Source organism: Cyprinus carpio, unplaced genomic scaffold, assembly GCF_018340385.1.
Source record: "Cyprinus carpio isolate SPL01 unplaced genomic scaffold, ASM1834038v1 S000006809, whole genome shotgun sequence".
Classification (NCBI taxonomy): domain Eukaryota; kingdom Metazoa; phylum Chordata; class Actinopteri; order Cypriniformes; family Cyprinidae; genus Cyprinus; species Cyprinus carpio.
The window spans coordinates 759,075-773,568 of record NW_024879395.1 but is presented as its reverse complement, the minus strand read 5'-3'; the positions used below and the strand labels follow the sequence as shown (position 1 = coordinate 773,568).

The 14,494-nt window shown below is 41.3% G+C and overlaps 1 long non-coding RNA gene across 1 annotated transcript; it reads right to left on the bottom strand.

Annotated features, from left to right (window-relative positions):
• Nucleotides 1-402: 402 nt before the first annotated feature.
• On the bottom strand, nt 403-14,442 carry LOC122144939. The gene is made up of 3 exons (XR_006159969.1): nt 13,805-14,442; nt 2,139-2,741; nt 403-2,060 (listed from the first exon to the last, which is right to left on the bottom strand). It is a non-coding gene; the product is annotated as an uncharacterized LOC122144939 (long non-coding RNA).
• Nucleotides 14,443-14,494: the final 52 nt, after the last annotated feature.

Sequence of the window (14,494 nt, the reverse complement as noted above, 5' to 3'; positions counted from 1 at the left end):
TTTTTCCATCAAAAAAATATGAACCGAGTAACTTAGCAGAGGGAACTTCCGAATAAAAACAATTATTATGATATTTGTGACCCAGGACCACAAAAACAATCATAAGGGTTAATTTTTCGAAACTGAGATGTATACATCATATAAAAGCTGAATAAATAAGCTTTCCATTGACGTATGTTTGTTAGGATAGGACAATATTTGGCCGAGATACAACTATTTGAAAATCTGGAATCTGAGGGTGCAAAAAAAAATCTAAATATTTAGAAAATTGCCTTTAAAGTTGTCCAAATGAAGTTTTTAGCAATACATATTATTAATCAAAATTAAGTTTTAATATATTTACAGTAGGGAATTTAAAAATATATATTCATGGAACATCTTTACTTAATGTCCTAATGATTTTTGGCATAAAAGAAAAATCTAAAATTTTGACCCATACAATGTATTTTCGGCTACTGCTACAAATATACCCCAGCGACCTAAGACTGGTTTTGTGGTCCAGGGTCACATTTTTTGACATACGCAGAGCTAAGGTCTCGAGACGAGGCAGATAAAATATATTACTAAATAAATACACGACTGTGATAGTCTGAATGAGAAGCTGATGTCTGATTTCTTCAAGCGGTCTTAGGCTATTTACCATATTTACTAATGGCTAGTGTGCATAGTATTTTGCGTCGCTTGTAAATATTTCTGCCTTTTATGGTGACCATAATCCACATCGGATCTCAAACAGAAGTTATATCAAACACCCACTGCTGTCTGATAGTGAGTTTTGAGCTTAACTTACTTCTTTAAAAAAGTCTTTAATGCTGGCGTTAGCTGTTAAACTTTTGAAATTATCTGCGGCACTAATGCTTTCTAGACGTGGAGAAACTCTCAAACCTGGCTCAAACCTGTAAGTCATCTTGCACTGCATGCAGTTGCTTAGTGAGAAACATCAACTAAACAACACATATTTGGTGCTCAAAATGAGCATTAAATGTTTAATATTTTGCCTAATTAAATTCAATTAAGTGTAAGTGTGCATGTTTCACATGTTCCCACACCCATTGTCATGGCACAAAAATACTATAAATGCTATTAATAGTATAATTAAAAATCTTTACATTAACTGGCTTTCTGTTAGGCCTAATGCATTGCAATTAGGGCTGCACGATTTGGGAAAATTTTCATATTGCCGTTATTGAAGTCAGTATTGCCATATGGGATTATAATAAATTGTATCATGAGTCAACTTGATGGGTTTTTAAGGAAAATGCACACACAGATTAGTGATAATGCTAAAATGTGTATTTGTAAAACTAGAAATGTTTTAAAATAAATTATTTTTTACAAAATGAAATAACATTTGCATTCATGTAAACTTATTTTCTCAAAAGTATAGCTAAATTAAATAAAACAATAAATAAAAACATACACATTTTCACAAAAATAAGATATTTTAAACATTTTGTCCAAACAAACAGGCACATTTACGCAGGATGTAACATATACTCTGTATAAACTCTTTTGAAATGGAAACTGGATATAAAATTGTGGTTCACTCAATCAAAACCGGCACTTCCAAATCCTCTTTCTAAACAGTTAAACATATCATATTAGAGGTTCTTTGTCAAAAAGACAAACATCCACCAGCAGTCTGTATCCACTTTCTCTGGTTTCAGACAGGAGCGATGTTCAACATTACCACTAGTGTTAAAAGCTCTCTCTGATGCAGAGCTTGTTGCTTGTATGCCCAGATATTTCTGTGCTAGTTTGCATAGTCTAGGGAAGTTTACTTTGTGGAACTTCCCTCATTTCGGTGGATCTTCTCCATGGTCTACACATGGCATGTAAATGTAAGCATTGAGTTCAGCGGCGGTCACTGCTTCTCTAAACTGTGCCATGAAATCAAATGTGGATGACAATGATGCTCTTGGTGTTGTGCATGTGATTTCCTTGAAGAAACTGGCCAGAGTTTTCTTTTTGGCTTTAGCAGCAGGTGGACTTTCCACATCCATGCTATCATTCTCCATCACTGCAGTGCTTTGGGCTACAGACTGCTGGTGGTGAATTTCCTAAAACAAATAAACAATGCACGTGTTAGAAATTTGTTACATTGAATTCTTACCAGTTAAGTAACCAGTTTAACTCACTATCAACCCAGAGATGGCTCATTCCTTTAAGGTCTGGGTCTCTTCTTCAGAGATGTATTGTGTTTCAGAACCTTGGGTCTAGGAAAGTGGTGAAGTTTAGTAAGTCCTGCGTGCCTTCATATTTGTTGTTGAGGTAGCTAAGAATTTTTGATTTCGGTGATTTGGTCAGGTCAGTGTCTGCTTCGTCTTCAGCCAGCACTGAGGTTTTCAGAAGATGCAGAGCAGGTTTCACACAAGATATGCTCACATAACGTTCACCCTATAAGGCATCCGTAAAGTCCTGGAGTGGGCTTACTGCCCTGTTTACAGATTCCAAGACCTCCAGGTCCTGCCATGAAGGGAGTAGGTGTCGCACTTCGCGGTCTGTAGAGAGAACCTTGGACAACGCACTTTGCTGCTCCAGGAATCTTGCTATCATTTTCTGAGTGGAACCCCATCGTGTTGAGCAGTCTGTCACCATGGCATGCTCTGGGAGGTTGAGCTCTCATTGTGCTTCTCTCAAGGGCACTCTTTTCTTCCAACTATGGGATAAGTGGCCAACAATCTTCCTGCATATCCCAGTAGCTCTGTTAATGCATTGTGCATTATCTTTCAGAGCATTTTCTGTGAATGTTAAGATAAAAAAAAAAAAAAACATTTACTCACTACAGTGACATTGAAAAACGTTTAATATTCACATTCTGATTACATGCCCAAATCATATTAATAGCATAAAACAGTTATGCAAAAATGACAACACACACAAAGGTTTGTTTTTGTGAATTGTGGGGACATTCCATGGGTGTAATGGTTTTTATACTGTACAAACCGTATTTTCTATTGCCCTACACCAACCCTACACCTAGCCCTCACAGGAAACTGTACACATTTTTACTTTCTCAACAACAACACCAAAAAAAATCTCATTCTGTATGATTTATAAGCCTTTTGAAAAATGGGGACATGGGGTAATGTCCTCATAAGTCCTTGTAATACCTATGTCATACCCATGTCATTAGACCAAGAGGGGACCAGTTTTTTTTTTTTTTTTTAAACATGCCAAGTGGGGACCTGTATCTCTGAGCGACGTCTACCTATCCAACAGAGGACAGAGGACCTTCATTAGACTGCAATGCAACTGTGTGTGGAAACACAAGTGTAATTGTACCAAGTGTTTCTTTACAATCAAACTTTATTGAAATGCAACTCTAAACTTTGAAACATTCACACATTATCACCATTGCACACATATTGTGATAGAAATCCAAAATGCTTAAGAAATTAGTAAAACCCTCAGATATTTTCTGGGCTTGACACAAATACACATACACTTCTCAATGTATGAATGCAATCATATATATATATATATATTTTGTTTTAGAAATATAAAATGCTTTATATATATATATATATATATATATATATATATATTGTATTGGGGAGGGGGGGGGGGTGACCACCATTTGCCTCACGCAGTGCAACACATCTCCTTCACATAAAGTTGATCAGGTTGTTGATTGTGGCCTGTGGAATGTTGGTCCACTCCTCTTTAATGGCTGTGCAAAGTTGCTGGATGCTCAAACATGCTCAATGGGTGACATATCTGGTGAGTATGCTGGCCATGCAAGAACTGGGATGTTTTCAGCTTCCAGGAATTGTGTACAGATCCTTGCAACATGTATATATAAGGCCGTGCATTATCATTCTGCAACATGAGGTGATGTTCGTGGATGAATGGCACAACAATGGGCCTCTGGATCTCGTCACGGGATCTCTGTGCATTCAAAATGCCATCTATAAAATGCACCTGTGTTTGTTGTCCATAACATACGCCTACCCATACCATAACCCCACCGCCACCATGGGCCACTCGATCCACAACGTTGACATCAGCAAACAGCTCACCCACACGACACTATACACACTGTCTGCCATCTACCCTGTACAGTGAAAACCGGGATTCATCCGTGAAGAGAACACCTTTCCAAAGTGCAAGACGCCATCGAATGTGAGCATTTGCCCACTCGAGTCGGTCACGACGACGAACTGCAGTCAGGTCGAAACCCCGATGAGGACGATTAGCATGCAGATGAGCTTCCCTGAGATGGTTTCTGACAGTTTGTGTAGAAATTCTTTAGTTGTGCAAACTGATTGTTGCAGCAGCTGCCCGGTTGGCTGGTCTCAGACGATCTTGGAGGTGAAGATGCTCGATGTGGAGGTCCTGGTCTGGTGTGGTTACACGTGCACTGCGGTTGTGAGGCCGGTTGGATGTACTACCACATTCTCTGAAAGCGTTTGGAGACGGCTTTTGGTAGAGAAATGAACATTCAATTCACGGGCAACAGCTCTGGTGGACATTCCTGCAGTCAGCATGCCAACTGCATGCTTCCTCAAAATTTGCGACATCTGCGGCATTGTGCTGTGTGATAAAACTGCACATTTTAGAGTGGCCTTATATTGTGGCCACCCTGAGGCACACCTGTGTAATAATCATGCTGTCTAATCAGCATCTTGATATGCCACACCTGTGAGGTGGATGGATTATCTCGGCAAAGGAGAAGTGCTTACTAACACAGATTTAGACAGATTTGTGAACAATATTTGAGAGAAATAGGCCTTTTGTTTACATAGAAAAAGTCTTAGATCTTTGAGATCTTTGAAAAACAAAAGTGTTGCGTTTATAATTTTGCTCAGTGTATGTATGTGTGTGTATACACACACACGCACGCACGCACGCACGCACGCACGCACGCACGCACGCACGCACGCACACGCACACACACACACACACACACAGTCAAACCAAAAATTAAGATGTGCAGGGCACTATACAGTAGTTCATTTATGTAAGTCAGGATAGCAAAATAAAGTAAACTGTGACATATTATACTCAAAAATTCTGGACTACCAGTAAAATTTATAAAAATTTGGGACCAAAAATTCTTCAGACAGTGCTATCTGACATTATCAAGATGAATTTGTTCTGACACAGTTTAACTCTGAGTTCTTGACATATTTTATTACCATTTTCTAATTAGCGAATAAACTGTGATACCTTGATACCTTGACAAAGGCGTTGTGCCGAAACGTTGGTAATAAAGAACCACCTGCAAGTGAGTGTGCAGTCTTATGCCTCTTTATGCTATTTGTTTAATTAGCCATATTTTAATTTTTTTCTGAGTTTAATGAAACATAACGTTTTTCTACCAAAAACCCATTTTTTTGATATGTGTAGCATTTTTTTCTAAAAACTGCTTGAAAAAAAATCACATTAAAATGACTTAAATTACATTTTAAGTGTTGACTAATAGTATTAGTAGGTAAAAATCCTTAATGTCGGTTAATGTCCACCATGTCATCCCTAATATAAACTGAATGTATTTTTTACTCTATTACTTTAGTTGACACAACTGAAGATTTTCTTTGCAACAATCAACATAAAATTGAGTTTTGACTCCTTAAATCTTTTACAGTGTATTTTGATGGCAAGAACGGCTGTTTTAGTGCTATTATCAACATTGTTGTTTCAGAGATAATCAGAATGTGAAATGCGAATGCAACGTCTCTTTTGCAATTTCATGTTGACTTTGAAAATGTTCAGTTGGCCAAATTAAATGATCTGAACTAGATGTTTTTTTAAACACTTTTACCACCAACTAATCATCATTTCAGAGAAACAATCAACACAAAACCTTTGAAGAGCTGGGTTTTTATGTGTGTTTTCTGGTTAAGTATTTTTGTTTTGATTTTGTATGTAGTTTTTGTTTGTTTGTTTCATTCTATTCAGATTTAAATAATTATTTTACTGGCTTCATTTTTAACCCTCAAAAACAGATATATATATATATATATAATTATAATATATATATATAATTATATACAGTATATATATATATATGGGGGGGGGGGGGGGGGGGGGGGGGGGGGGGGGGGAGAGAGATTGATTGAGATTCAAAATCTGATGAAATTAATGAAAACTTTGACGTTTACTATGTTTTGCTCTATTAAGAGCCTTTTTAACCCTCAAAAACATTTTTGAATAAATGAATGCAGTGTGTCTGTCAGTACTTACAATGTGTATAATGGTCTTTCCTGGCTGGTGGATTATAGATTGAGAAAAAAAAAAAAAAAAAAATATTTTTCTTTCTAGATAATTATTAATAAAGTAAATCAATAATAATAGTGGTGTGTTTTTTTGAATTATTAAATTATTCAGTTGTTAGCAGTTGTGTCTAGCAAGCTTATTGTAGCCTTTACTTATATGCTAATAGAACTAATGCCTCTACATTCCTACATTCCAGAACATTATCACCTGGCCCTCATACAGCAAAGTCCTTAATTATAATTTATATATATATATATATAAATAATATTATTTTATTATCATTTCATTACTGTTTTTTTTTCTCTTCATATGGAACAGCTGAGAAGAATTCATCCATGTAATGTTCAAGGTGCACAGGCAAATTTTGCTGCCCCTTAGACCCAGTGCTATAAAATTACAATACTGACATAGCAAGTTCAAAATCTACTATGGTCAAAGCATTCAACACCTTAATATTAAGCACCTTAATATCCGCATGTTCTACACATATTACTAATCACAGAAAAAAAAATATTTTAGGCTTTTTTTTTCACAAACTGAAATGTTGATTTATTGGCTTTTTTTTTAATATTTTGACCTTTTCCTGTTATCCCTATTTGGTCATGTTCCGTTCCTCGTTTTGTTAATTGATTAATCCCCACCTGTTTCCATTCCCCTCATTACTTCCTTATGTTTAAAAAACCCTGTCTGTTCAGTTCCTTTTTTGTCCGCTACCTTGTGTTTAAAAACCCTGTCTGTTTAGTTCTTTTTGTATGTTTTTTTTGTTTTGGGCTTTTTCTCCTGTGAATCATTAAAAGAACTCTTTATAGATATCTTCTTCCTCGTGCGCTTTACTTAGCACACCAACTCGTGTGACAGAATAGCGGACCCATACAGTTTAGCGGCGTTTTTTCTTTTCGTGTTTTTTTTTGTTGGTTTTGCCCCCTCTCGGAATGGAGATCCCAGGCGTCCGACTCCTATGCCTGGAGCAACTGGACCGTTCGCTGGAGGACCATACCAGGGACTTTTGTCGATCTGGCGTGCCTTACAGACTTCCCGGACCGCGCGCTCAGTGCGTTTTACTATGCTGGCCTGAGCGAGCGGTGTAAGGCACGCCTCCCAGCGAACGGTCCCAGAGAGGATTTCGCCGCGTTCGTGGAGTGGGTGCTGGAGCAAAACGGATCTCCGTTCACCGTCTGCCCCGCTGAGGAGGAGATCTCCAGCCCCACTCCCGACCCAGAGACCAGCCAGCCGTCCCCCCCCGCTGCACGGAGCTAGAGACCCGCCGCAGCCGCAGCAGAGCCCGAGCCTATCGCCGACAGGGAGGAGGAACTCGAGAGCGCGACTGACCAGGTGTGTGAGCCGGCAACCCCGTGCGTCGTGGGACGTTTAGTGGAGATCGAGGGCGTGGAGGAGCGCCCCGCCCACACTCCTGCGACTGAGGGTGAGCTGCATGTGGTTTTTTCTGGGAAGTATACAGAAGAAATTATGGATCTAATAGATGGTTTGGGGAGGTTATTCCCGACCCTTCTGTTTCTCTCCGCTGGTTCCGTCCAGCTCTGACCCTCCTGTTTTTTGTTTTTCCGCTGGTTCCGCCCAGCCCTGATTCTCCTGTTTTTCTGCTGGTTCCGTCCAGCCCTGATCCTTCTGTGTTCCCTCCCATCCTCCCTCTCCCGCCTCCTCTTCGACCTGTCAGTTCCTCTGCTCCTCTTCCGCTGGTTCCGCCCAGCCTCGATCCTTCTGTTTCTCCGCTGGTTCCGTCCAGCTCTGACCCTCCTGTTTCTCCGCTGGTTCCGCCCAGCCTCGACCCTCCTGTTTTTCCGCTGGTTCTGTCCAGCCCTGACCCTCCTGTTTCTCCGCTGGTTCCGCCCAGCCCTGATTCTCCTGTTTTTCCGCTGGTTCCGTCCAGCCCTGATCCTTCTGTGTTCCCTCCCATCCGCCCTCTCCCGCCTCCTCTTCGACCTGTCAGTTCCTCGTCCTCATCCCCGCTGGTGCCAGTCAGTCCCGCAGCTCACCCTCAGTCCGCGCCATCTGGGCGCGGAGTTTCGCCGCAGGACTTCCAGTCACCACCTCCACCTGGGCGTGTGGATTCCCTGCCTCCGCCTCCAGCCTCCGAGTCCTGGACTCCTCCTCGGTCCTTCGACCCGGCGGCTCCGCCTTGGCTCCTAGCTCCCTCGTCTCCACCGTGGCCCGGCATCCCACCTGCTCCACCGGGCTCCCTTGTCCCTCCGGCTCCACCTTGGTCAGTCGTCGCCAATCCGCCGCCTCGGGACTCCATTCCTCTGGCTTCGCCTCGTCGCTCCATCCCTCCGGCTCTGTCAGGCTCCTCCTTCCCTTCGGCTCCTCCTCCATCCTCAGTCACTCCGGCTCCGCAGCGGTCTTCCGGTGCCCCGCCTCCGCCTTGGTCGCCTGAGCCTTCTGCTCCGCCTTGGCCCTCCGGATCCTCGGGGTCACCCTGGCTCTGCGGTTGCTCGGCTCCGTCTTGGACTCCTCTGCCATCGGCTCAGTCTCCGTCAGTCGGCCCCCTGGTGTTGTCGGCCCCTCCTCCACCATGGCTCCTCCCACCGTCGACTCCACCATGGGCCGCTTTCCTGGCTGGTCTCTGGATATCCATCTGGCTCCTACTGCTCCGGGCTCCTCCATGGCTCCTCCCTCCATCCACTCCACCCTGGTACCATGCTCCATGCTCCTTCTCCATTGCCTGCCCCTTGCCTGCCCCACGCCCGCATCCAGAAACCCCCACCCTCCCTCCTCTGGACTATCTCTTTCGGTGCGAGGACGCACCGTTCCGGGAGGGGGCGAACTGTCACAGTCATGGACTTTCTGTTCCTTTTCTGTTATCCCTATTTGGTCATGTTCCGTTCCTCGTTTTGTTAATTGATTAATCCCCACCTGTTTCCATTCCCCTCATTACTTTCCTTATGTTTAAAAACCCCTGTCTGTTCAGTTCCTTTTTGTCCGCTACGGCTATTAATGTTTAAGGTTTAATGTTCGATTATTTGGATGTATGTTTGGATGTGCCCTTTTTCTCCTGTGAATCATTAAAAGAACTCTTTATATATATCTTCTTCCTCGTGCGCTTTACTTAGCACGCCAGCCCGGGCGTGACTGATTTATTTAGTTTGGTAGAACGTGATTGTGTTTTGAGGTGTTTTGCCAGGTTGTGTGAGTTCATGGCCAGTTTACCAAAGCATTTTTTTTTTTACAAAATCTACCATCCAATAGCATTGGACTGGTAGATTTGAACAATATGACTGAACAATATGACCTATTAGTTGTGTAAAAAAATGTGCAGGTTTATTTAACTACAGCTAAAACTGATGTTGTACTATTACAGCAGTGGGCTTTAGAGGGTTAATGTAAGGCAAAGATTGAAGTTATAGTGACCTGCTGTTACCTACATTTTCTATGTAAAAAAAATACAAAACAACTTTTTATCCCTTCAGCGATGATGCTCACAATATACACAATGCTTTATATGCTAGATAAATAAAATAAGATCACCACAGCAGTAAGAGGCAAACAAGACATTTTCTGGTTTCAATATTTGTTCTTCAGACATTCTTCTTGAAATATTTTTAAGTATCAACTATTTTAAAAAGTAAAAAAATATTAAGACATCTTCTGTACGTTTTGAGTTACAGGCAAGCAAACTTAGGGAAAAGAACACAGTAAGTTCTCTTTCCCTTTTTTTTTTGAACTGTCAGCGTTGGTATACAATGCAACAAAGATAAAAAAAAGTCAAAAGATTTTACTATTAGACTTTACAATCAGATGTATTATGTATAAATGTTTAGTTAATGTCACTGTTAATGAATGGAACCTTACTGAAAAGCTATTCCAGTGTAATAATGCATCTTAAAACCTATTGTTTATGGAAAATTTTGTTATTTTTTGATGGTAGAGTGTTCATATTTAGAGTGAATTTTTAGTTTGATGACGCCATGACTGAGTGTGGAATCATGGGATTTGTTGTCTTCATCCCCACAGCAGACGCAATCCGAAGGGGCAGAAAATCATGTTTATGGACGAGCTAATGACTTATTAACATTGCAGTTTGAAGCAGGGTGATGCTGGAAGCTGTTGAAGCTAAACGAGGCAGCTGAACGAGCACGACACAGCTCGAAAGCAGCAGAGCTTTTATTATGCCACAGTCGACCACTTCCGCTCCTTCTGGTCATGTGTATGTGGGGGAAAAAATAAAAAGCAGCACTGTTTTATCATACTAGATACATCTGAAAGGTCTGTTACAATGCTACTCTGTGCGGTCATCACCTATCTAATAAAACGCTTTACATATTAAAGCGTCTTATGTGTTTCCATATGTTTTTTTTTACAAAACAAAAACAAAAAAAATCGAGGGTGTGACGTAATTTGGCAGGTGACACAATGACACTATGGACACGGTCCATGTCACTAGTTAAAATTGCTTATTTCTCTGGATTTAAACATTCTTCGAAACATTTGGGATAATGTAAGTATACAAGTCAGCAAAATATAACACTGTTCTAGTGGTTTTTTGATGTTTTAATAAAAAGAATCTTACATATTGTGCCTTTAATTGCTAGTCAGTCAATTTAGTTTTCCAAAGTGTCAACGTTGAGGTATTTTATTGAAGTCAACTGAAAATTTTAAATGCAGCTATTTATCATAAAATGTTGCGTTTTGGCCTCCAAAACTTTTACAGTGTGTTTGTGATACAACAAATGGCGAATCAGCCAAACAGCCATCGCACTTCACCATCTAACTGGAGAACAAAGTCATTTAACAAATTCACACTTCTCTGTTAAAAGTATTGACCTGCAATTGTTACCTTAAAGAGCTCTTTCTGCTTGTTTTAACCCATAAAATGAGCTTTGTTGGTGTAAACTGCATGTGTAAGTTTGGTTCAGTGATGTTAAATAATATTTTTCACTTGAACAAAATCAGTTCATTTAGATGTTTCCATGTTTAGGTCACCATTTTGTTCACTATTGCGTGGCCATTTCCACACAGGCTAAACTGTACTTGCTAAACGTACACAGCAACAGGTCTGTGCATGTAGTAGTGATTTCACTAAACTAAAGGACACTGGTCCCCTATTAGATGGTGAAGTGCGATGGTGGTTGACTTTACATTTAACAATATTTCACATTCTCACCATCTCTGAATGCAATGGCAAGGTTAATAATAACACTAAAACACAAGTTCTTGACATCAAAAATACACTTTAAATAGATTTTGGGGTAAAAATAAATAAATAAATATAAAAAACCCTATTAATACTACCAGTGAACTGTAATTTTTTTTTTTTTTTTAAAGTGATCATATGATGCGATTTAAATTTTTCCTCTCTATTTGGAGTTTTACAAGCTCTTGGTGCATAAAGAAGATCTGTAAAGATCTTTACAGAGATCTTTATAAAGAACTGTAAATCAAAGACTAAAGTCTCAAATCCAAAGAGATATCCTTTATAAAAGTTAAGACTTGTCCACGCCTCCTTTAAACATGCCCACAAGTCTACGTCACTGTGTGGGAAGATTTGCATAACAACACCCAAATGTTCATGCAAAGAAAGAAGGCATAACTTTTAATCTCACTGTAGTATTGCTGTTGCCGCCACTGCCATGTTGTGGAGATGATTTGTGTTTCGTTGTGAAAGTGAAACTACTTTGTTTGGCCTTCCAATAGAGGACGATATCCGCTTCGTCATGCCTAGAGCTGATCAACATTTCGCGCTGTGGATCGAAGGATTGGCTTTCACTGTGGACGAAGCAGAGTCCAGGCAGACAGGACAGCAGATGACTCTGGCTTCAACAGTGACAGCAAGGAGACGCAGCCAAGATCACACTCTCAGCAGACCACCCGGATGGCATTCCTGGACGTGTGCTTTGGGCATGTGCAAAGCAGCTTGCAGGGGTCTTCACAGACATTTTCAACCTGTCCCTCACCCAAGCAACTGTGCCAACATGCTTTAAGCCCACATCCATTGTGCCGGTGCCGAAACACTCCTCCCCGATGTGCCTGAATGACTGCCGCCCCGTGGCACTCACACCTATTGTCATGAAGTGCTTTGAGCGACTGGTCCTAGCACACATCAAGGACTGCCTCCCACCCACACTGGACCCACACCAATTTACCTACCATAGCAATAGGAGCACAGAGGATGCAGTATGCACAGTGCTGCACTCAGTGCTCACACACTTGGACAATAACAACACATATGTACGGATGTTGTTTGTTGACTTCAGCTCAGCATTTAACACTGTCATTCCCTCCAAGCTGACCACAGAACTTGGAGACCTGGACATTAACACCTCCCTCTGCAACTGGATTATGGACTTTCTGACTAACAGACCTCAGCATGTTAGGTCAGGCCACACCTGCTCCACCACCATCACACTCAACACCGGCATACCACAAGGCTGTGTGCTGAGCCCATTCCTCTACTCCCTTTTCACCCACAACTGCAAGCCTGTGCATGGATCCAACTCCATAATTAAGTTTGCAGATGACACCATGGTGATTGGCCTCATCAGAGATAATGATGAGATTGCCTACAGGGAAGAGGTACACCACCTGGCCGCATGGTGTGCTGACAACAACCTGCTCCTTTACACCAGTAAGACAAAGGAGCTCATTGTGGACTTCAGGAAGAAAAAAGGAAGCATGCATGACCCCATCCACATTAACGGGATGGTTGTTGAACGTGTATCCAGCTTCAAGTTTCTGGGAACCACCATCTTGGAGGACCTGTCCTAGACCACAAACACCTCCAACCTGGTCAAAAAGTCTCACCAGCACCTCTTCTTCCTTAGGACACTGAAGAAGAACCAGCTGTCTTCAGCCATCCTGGTGAACTTTTGCCAGTGTTCGATCAAGAACATCCTGACCAGTTGTATCACTGTCTGATAAGGGAACTGCTCAGTTGCTGACCACAAGGCACTGCAGAGGGTGGTGAAAACCGCCCAACGCATCACAGGGACAACACTTCCTGCTATTTAGGACATCCAGAGAGAACACTGTCTACGTCGAGCTCACAGCATTCTTAAGGACTCCTCTCAACCTGACCATAGACTGTTTAACCTCCTGCCCTCTGGGATCCTCCAGACAAGGACCAGCAGACTCAGGAACAGCTTTTTCCCTACAGCTGTCTCCTTACTGAACTCTGCCCTCTGTAGTATGTTCCTAGTACACCTATCTGTATATCATGCTGATTGTATTTAAAAATCGGTAAATTATGTTCATAGTACTGTCTTATCTGTATATTTATTATACATTTGTAACATATTGTAGACACTATATATATCCTATACTTACTGCTTATTACACTTCTGGTTAGATGCTAACTGCATTTCATTGCCTTGTACCCTACATGTGCAATGACAATAAAGTTGAATCTAATCTAATCTAATCTTAATGCTAATTATTAGCCCTACATGAAATTGGCCACTCCTAGTATCTTTTGTGGCACGCAGAATTTTGCATTGTGTTTAAAATTATTTCATTAATAAATCGAGGGTACAACTGTTCCTAACCCCATAGTTAATTGCTCTTAAAAGTAGATTAGTTTAAAATATTTGCTGTAGTGTAATAACAAAATATAAAATCAATTTTAACTTACCAATGGCCAAATGAAGTCTATGCCCAAAACACTGGATTTTAGTCCACCGATTAAGCTCCACCGCTTTGACAATGTTGGTGCCATTGTCTGTTGTGATGGCGACCTGACGCTCCTCACAGAGGTCCCACGCAGCCAGTGCCTCTCTCAAGCCCAAGGCTATGTTCTCTCCTGTGTGGTCATCGGGGAAATACGATGTTTGCAGGCAGTGGCTTTTTAATTCAAACTCCTCGTCGACAAAGTGCACAGTCAATCTAATATAAGGTTCACCTGTCCTGCTTGACCACAGGTTTGAAGTGGTTTAAAAGAACGTCACCGTAGCCATTTTCTTTTGAACTTCGTCATGGCGTGAGTTATAAAGTTTAGGGATCGCTACCATGAAATAGTTTCAAGAGGGCAGCTGGAACCTCTTGTCCAGTGTGCGGATCATTTTCTGAAATCCCACTTTACTAACGGTGTGTATGGGCATCATGTCTTTTGCCAACAGAGTGGAGTCAGTGATTTCTTTATGTCTAGGTGAAGACTTATCATATGGCGTGAGACTTGCAAACACATCTGTAATTGTGCTTTGTTTTGTTCGGGGAACAGCGCAAATCTTGCACAGTACCTCTTTCTGCTCAGTGTCAGTAATCTTAAATATAAAATATTGTCGTATTATAAGAGGTGTGAGTTTTTTTTGGTATAAGATATGTG